This window comes from Amborella trichopoda, chromosome 9 (assembly GCF_054954075.1).
Source record: "Amborella trichopoda isolate Santa Cruz 75 chromosome 9, AtrichopodaSantaCruz75HAP2 v2.0, whole genome shotgun sequence".
NCBI lineage: Eukaryota > Viridiplantae > Streptophyta > Magnoliopsida > Amborellales > Amborellaceae > Amborella > Amborella trichopoda.
The window spans coordinates 12,920,220-12,928,427 of record NC_142344.1 but is presented as its reverse complement, the minus strand read 5'-3'; positions in this window follow the sequence as shown (position 1 = coordinate 12,928,427).

Below are 8,208 nucleotides of genomic sequence, written 5' to 3'. Positions count from 1 at the left end.
TGAGAAGAAAACCCTAACTTCATCATTCTCTTGGAATTGGGATAAGCTCGACCTTGAGCAAGTTTGTACAACTCATTCCATCCTTCATAAGCATTTTGAGTATTTGCCAATGGAGTCCCACCATTTTCCTGTGTACCTTTTCCAGTTCAATCAAGCATAGCCTTGACTTCTCCTTCAAGCTCAAGGGATTGTATTTCACATTATGCAACTTTTATTTGTAATTCATAATCAAACTTTGTAGTCGTATTAGTTTTGTCAGCATCTTTTACATGTGATATCCAATATATTCAAGTTTCTTCTCCCTCTAATTTCAAAGATTGAAACTTGGTGCCTGATCTATTACATTACGTGAACCCTGCGGTAGGTGACCAGTATTTTTTGATTGTTGCAAAAGTTCAGTGATTTCAATAGGATCTCCTCAAATTTTCTCTCATCGAACTTTACTTGTCTAGATCCAAACACCTTTTATTATATTTGTTGTTAATGACCGATAGCCTTTATGATTTGTAGTAGCATATCCTTATCGCAAGAACTGGATTTGATGAAATTGTGAGGAAGGATCTTTTGAAACTCTAATGTTAATTGCTACATGGAGCAAGGAAAAAGAAAAGTTAGAGGGGGCAATGGGCAGGGTGGTCTGCACCAGTTAGCTCAGCCCTAAAAAAACTAGGGTCTGGTCTTTAAAATATAACCCGAGGTCCAGGCTGGCCCGATTTGGTCCTGCCTAGCTCGCTCGTTATTTATTTTCCTTCTACTTTTTTGGCTTGGGCCGGTCTAGCCCGTTTAGGGCTAGGGCTGGGTCTATGGCCAGGACTGACATGCTAAGCCTGGCCTGTTGCTGGTCCTTAGCAAAGGAAATAACCAAGGACATAAACACAAGGAAAAGGAAGGAAAAGAAAAAAGGGAAATAAACACAAGGAAAAGACGAGAGATTGAGAGATTATAAAATCTCTCTTGGTTTGCAAAGGAGTCTAACCCAAAAACCTTTTTGTAAGACCCAAAATTAGTGCTTCTTATCCAACATTATATTTACAAAAGAAACCTTTAAAACCTAACTTCTTCATCAAAAAATTTATCTCAAATTAATCCTAACCTTTAATCTATTTAAATACTAAAGTCCAAGTCTACCCTTTATTTCTCTGCAACAAAAAACACAAACGAACTAAAAAAATTGAAAACCAAGTAACCCCTAACCCAATTTCAATCTTTAGAAAAAAAAAAAGAGAAAAAAGAAAGAAAGAAAAGAAAACCCTAACACTACAAATTTCCTTGCTCCAATCTTTTGCCCTTCACTAATAAGTGAGGAGAGGGAGACTGAGAAGATTTGAACCTTTGATGCAATTCAGATCACCCAAATCTTGATCTGAGGATAGCGAAGTTGTTAATAGCTTTTCAATTTTGGTCATTCTAGTTAAATTCTATGCTTTAGTCTTTGCTAGGTGTTGATGAGAGCAGAAAGAGAGCACGAAGATTTGAACTATTGCCATGGCTCAATCTGAATTTTTGAAATTATGGTTCCAGGCCTTTGTCTCTTTCTGATGGAGACGGGGCACAAGCAAAATACCTTCTCAATGTAAGTCATGAACACCATTGTCAAATGGTTTGCAAGTCATCAAGAGAGTGAGAAAGAGACTGAGAAGTTTTGAAATATTGACGCGGCTCAATCAGAATGCCGGATACTGTGATCTCTGGCTTCTTTTTCTGATTGAGACGGGGCAATAGCTCAATACCTTTTCAATTTTAGTCACCGTCGGCACGTTCCTTGCTCAAAGCATTTTCCAGTCTGTCAAGATACAAGAAAGAGATTGAGAAGTTTTGAAATATTGGCACATCTAGGCCTGTCTCTTTCTGATGGAGATGAAGCAAAAACACAATACCTTCTCAATGTAAGTCACGAACACCATTGTTAAATGGTTTGCAAGTCATCAAGAGAACTAGAAAGAGACTGAGAAGTTTTGAAATATTGACGCGACTCAATCAGAATGCCTGACACTGTGATCTCTGGCTTTTTTCCTGATTGAGACGGGGCAATAGCTCAATACCTTCTCAATTGTAGTCGTGTTTGGCACATTCCTTGCTCAAAGCATTTGCCAGTCAGTCAAGATACAAGAAAGAGATTGAGAAGTTTTGAAATATTGCTGCATCTCAACCAGTGGATTCCAGGCGTTTGTCAATTTCTGACGGAGCAAAAGCACAATATCTTCTCAATGTAAGTCACGAACACCACTGTCAAATGGTTTGCAAGTCATCAAGAGAGCGAAAAAGAGACTAAGAAGTTTTGAAATATTGACGCAGCTCAATCAGAATGCTGGATACTGTGATCTCTGGCTTCTTTTTCTGATTGAGGTGGGCCTATAGCTCAATAGCTTCTCAATTTTAGTCACGTTCGGCACGTTCCTTGCTCAGAGCATTTGCAGTCAGTCAAGATATAAGAAAGAGATTGAGAAGTTTTGAAATATTACCACATCTCAACCAGAATAACTGCTAATGCAGTTTCGGGCTTCTGTTCCTGATTGAAATGGTGCAATATCTCAGTACTTCCTCAATGTGAGTTAACCTACTTCATATAATCTTTTGCTTTTTCTCAATGAAAACAAATAGCTTGTTTCTTGCTATGAATTAAAAACAGATATATAGAAGTATGGTTTTGCAGCTGATGAGGTAGAGGGTATATAGACACTAAAGAGAGAAAATGAATCATTTTACGTTATCAGAAAACAAAATTCAATTAACAAGGAGAGAGTGAGATGTTCTACATTAAAAAAAAAAAAAACCCAAAATTCAAAATGCCCACCCTACTGAATTTGACCGAGCTTTCTGATTGAGAATTGTGACAAAGTCACTCAGTGAAAAGAAAAGACAGTCACGAACTATAGTTGAATTGAAACCAGAAAAAAATAAAAAAAAATAAATAAATAAAAGAAAAGAGAATTTTCAAAGATGTTCGATACTTGAAATTTGGCCATAGGAAGGGTGGATTTATAGGGTTGGAGGAGGCGCCCCTCATAACTCCATCCCCTCAAAATGGTGGTCAAAACATAAAGAGGCCCAAGATATCCGGTCTTTTACAGGATGGTTTTTCTGAAAATAAGAGGTGGTAACACGCTCACCGAAAACTAATAAATAGAGGAAAGAAAGGTGCATGCGCGCCCAACACAATAATAGAAAAAAATTCAAATCATAAGACAATCTGTTTAATTGGAAGAAACTTGCCTGAATACAAGATTTTCAGACAACACCAAAGCAGACAAAAATTGTTCGAAAATAATATAAAAAATAAATAAATAAAATAAAATAGCTGGCATAGGGAAACGAAAAATTATGTAGGAAATACGCCTGAATTAATATGATATTTTTGATATGCTAGAATTAATTTGCCATTGCAAAATAAAAAGAGGTTTTGGACTATTTCTGATGGTGAAGGGTGCTAAGCCATTAATGGTTGGTCATATACACGCCATTGTTCTAAACTTAGTGAGGGATATATTTTGGGGCTTTCTATTTTGATTAAATGGATTAGTATTCCACATCATGTGGAATCTATACCATCCCTTTCTTTATAGCCTTCACTTGGAAAACAGAATCCGTTTTTATTAAAAGAAATTTCATATGATATTTACTAACTAAACACAAAATATCTAGCAATTTCATATCATTTATTTTCAAGATATAATTTGCTAGCACCTCCTCCATCCTTAAATGTTATCAAGGGAGGCTTAGTTGGGTGTGCAAGCTTGAAATTAGGGGTGGCAATGGACCATACTAGACCTGGGACCTGACGGGTATACCCGACCTCAGGTCCTGGTATGGTCCAAATTTTGGACCCAAATGCTATTCAGGTCCAGGTTCAGTCGGACCCGACCTGTACCGGTTGTCATAGGGTAAAATTATGGCATTCATGTGTCTTTAGGCGCATGCTAGGTGTTCATATTGTCACAATATAGGTAATATTTACAATATTATTGGCCATAAAAAGAAGCATATAGTCATAGGGTATATGATGGTAAGAAAAAGCGCAAAAGAAAAAAAAAAAATCATAGTCATAGTGTGGCAATGGATCTAATCAGACCAGGGACTCGACGTGTGGTCTGGGTACGATTTAGACCCGATGGGTCAGGGTACGAGTCCAAAATTTGGACCCGAATACTATTTAGGTCCAGGTCCAACTAGATCGGACATGTTGCCACCCCTTGTTGAAATGCCCTCCTATATGATGGATAGTTCCTTAAAATATTATTTTTTATTGTATTCTTCATGGGTACGGTCGTTAAAATGCCTGAGCTGGCCCTTAGGGTTTTCTGCTTGGCCTAGTTTGGGTCAGGTTTAGATTGCTCGTTAAGGTCCTGCAGACTAGGCTTGGGCTAGCAGTGGTCCAGTCATGCCTAGCCCAAATACTTTTAAGTAGATCCTACACATATTGAAAAATACATTTCCCACAATTATTTCGGTCCTACACGTTTTTTTTTTTTGGTTCCGGCTGGGCTTGAGCCTCGTTATCATGAATTCGAGTTGGCCCAGGCTAAGAACTAAATTATTGGATCGTGTTGGACAAGGTTTGGGCCAGGAAAAGCAGGCCCGTTAACAGCCCTATTTGTGGTTACATGTATCATCTATAACCATTTTACATCCATAGACATATTTTTCAGACTGAATTTAAAACAAGTTTTCTGAAACACGTCCCCTGCCCTTATGGGGCGCCACGCACAATAAGTTTTACATGTAATGAATTTGGAGGGAGTCTAAATTTTACATGTACAGTAACCTAATTGCAACTTCAAACAAAGTATAAGATAATTTTGGAGTCCCTCAAAGCATATGCCTTGGAACCATTTCTTGGCACCTATGTTATTAATGGCCTGGGAAAAATGTTATGAGCAAACCTACCCTCCTGTACTTACCCATATTATCATGCCAGTTGTGAAGGCCACAATATGTTGCTTCCTATGGTTATTAACAATGTATGGACTTAGAATAAGCATGTGGTACCCTATTGTCTTCCACTTCAAACCTATTTCCTAAACCTTGATGGGGATATTCAATCCATGAAATGAACTTCCCTAACTAGTAGAGAGGCCTGTTTTGAATCTAACAGAGGTTTTACGTCACAAACAAAAACACTCTAAAGATCTCTGTTGGCAGACACCGAAAGGTAACTGCTGCATGCAGACTGCGATGGAATAGGCTTACCATAACAAAGTGCAAGTAGACCATATGAAGAATCTTTATAGCATTTACAGTTCGGACCAAGAAAACTAAGTGGAGCTTTAGAACATGGGTCTGAATTACAACTAGAATTACAACTATATTTCGGTCACCATAAATTACGTAAGGAAATATCTATGGCGGACATTCCCCCAATGTTTTCCCATGCAAGTAGGCGGTTGCAGTTTAGGCGTCAAGGATACCAATTAAATTCGATAACAATGTGTGCATCAACCATAGGCCGCTGGTAATGATACTTCCAAAAATGGAATCCTGGTATTAATACTGAACAGGACAATGGACACTCCAAGGGAAATGTGTCCCAAGTAGGATGAATATTCTTTTTGGTAATTTAGTTAGATTCAAAATTGAAGAATACCTCCCTATGTGGATGAGCACATAGAAGAGTGTTTCCAAACATGGACACCCTCTAATGTGGAGTTTAACCCATTCCCCATAATAACAACCGCGAGGATGATGATCTCTCTAGTGAAGTTCCAATATTAAAGAAACAACTTTTGCTATTTATACAGTAAAACCTCAAGTACTTGAGCTTTCACTACCTACTGCTATAGGCCCAACATACAGAATTGCCTTAGGAACCAGTTCTAGCTATGTTCTGCTATAGACCTAATACAGCATTTCCTTAGGTGTCACTTTGATCATGTAGTGAAATCAACCTAGAAAACCCAAGAACCAACTTGTCTCATTCCATAAAGAGGAAAGCTATTTTAATTCAGCCGTAATTCATAAATCTGCAGATCACCAGAAAAGGAATCTTTCAGTCTTTCAATTGACAATTGCATATTTGAATTGACAATTGCTTAAAATTTTCCGATTTCATATACTTAAACTGTGGCACAAAATATGATTCCTGTTGTGATCAATTTTCAGTAACTAACAGGTTTCTATTACATGTTCAATTAATGAATGCACTGATCCAAATGTGCAGGCTGAACACTGCATAAAAATAAAGATCCTCAAATAGTGCTAAACTTTGTAACATTTTTCTTATCCATTGTAATCAGGACATGAGAATGGCCTGGTTACACAAGCATCTCTGTTGAGGACGACATATTGTAACAAAATTTGCCATTGTTATTCAATTTGAGCCATCTCATGGTGGGTGGTGCCCCATCAGTAAGAAAATAAATGAACACCGTAAATAATTCCAATGTAGCTATAATTACTAAGTATGGAGATACTGTTCCCAATCCCATATGCGTTGAACCAGTGTTTTAAAGAGTTGATTAGGGACTTGCCTGAGTCAACCAGCCTCAGGAATATGGCCAGTCACATGGCAATACAGTGTGACTCACCCAAGTCCTACTAGTTCTAGCCTTTTTAGTGTTTTTCACAATAGACTCGGGCTCAATACCCTAGAAATTCTCATCCTGAGTCAGCATTTAATATGCTGATCTGAACATGGAGAAGGAACTAACCCAGTTTTCTCGAGCTAAGTATCTTGATAGAAATGAGCATGGTCACCTTATCTGAGGTGAATCGTTCATTTGAATAAAGGCTTATGAGCCGGTTCGGCATTTACTTGCCTCACGGATGTCAACCTAGCATTTCATTATTATCGATTAATATCTTTTAATCCTACTACTAAATTTCCAATGGGAGGAAACATTGAGATCGGGGATATTTGTAAGAATCCAGTCTTGAAAACTTGTGAACTACCAAAAAGAAGAATAATGATTGGAGCTCTTGAAGACAACTCATGCACCTGTATGTCATCAAAGTAGGACTTCCTCAGATTTTCCATCGTGTAGCGCGAGAGATCATCTTTCAGCATTGCCCCCAGGTTATTAGCTACCCATTTAATGCAATTAACATTAAAATAGCAACCACCTTTGGCCGCATTCCTTTTAATGGATATGCACATTAATTCAGCCATGATTCATAAAACTACAATTCCTCAAAGAAGCTATTTCTCAATCGACAAATGCTGACAAAGGTTGACAGCTATCATGCTAAATCCTTTTAACTCCCATAACAGTGCACTATATGGTTTCATTGTTTGATTGACAGATTAAATCATTGTGAAAGACAGATTAAATCATTGTGAAAAGATAATTGCATAATTGTGCCATTAAATATAGATAATTACATGAGTCTTCCATTAAATAGGTCAAAATGCTGGTGAAATTCTGGTCCTCTGAACACTGAGGGAGAAAAAGAATAAATACATATTCAAATTCCTCCACATTCTGAAACATTACAGACAGCAAATCCTTGGAATTCAATGTACAAGAGAGAGGTCGCTTGGGCATATACAATAATGGGAACCATCTCACATCAGAGATTTTTCCTTATCATCATTGTGACCCATCTGGTGGAGGAGGGTGATGCCTCATTATCTTGAAAACAAATAAACAAACAAAAATAGCTCATGTCATAAGTCCATAGTATGAAGATGGGATAGCTTAATTTCTGTTTCTTATTTACGCAAAATAAACTGAACTTGTCCCAATGGGTTTTACCTACTATATTCCTTCAGTGATGAACCCCAAAACTGGTGCTATCAACTTCAAATATTCTTAAGACTACTGCATATACTTACCAATTATATCTATGAAACAGCATTCTAGTTGTTTCTTCTATTAAATTCTATGACGTTCACCTATTAAGACGTGGCACTGTTAGTGACTAGGCTTGGGTCATTTCCTTTTGCTTTTCGTTAGGTTAGTCAACGTAGGATTGAATTCTTAGATATTAGTTCACACAATTCTAACAACAATTCTAACTTAAACCTTCAAGCAATGCCCTAATCTTGATTAATCTTATGTGCCACCAGATATTTACATCCTTTAGAGATGTAGGTACTGGTTCATAGTTCATACTTCCCTGATTCGAGGATGTTAACCTACTATTTCAACTATTGTTTAGGTCTAATCACATCTACTCCTATAGCATTGAAATGAGAAGATTTAGTTTAAATTCATAATCACCATAGCATTTGAATCTAGAGCACAAAGAATCTTGTCTAATTTTGAAATGCAA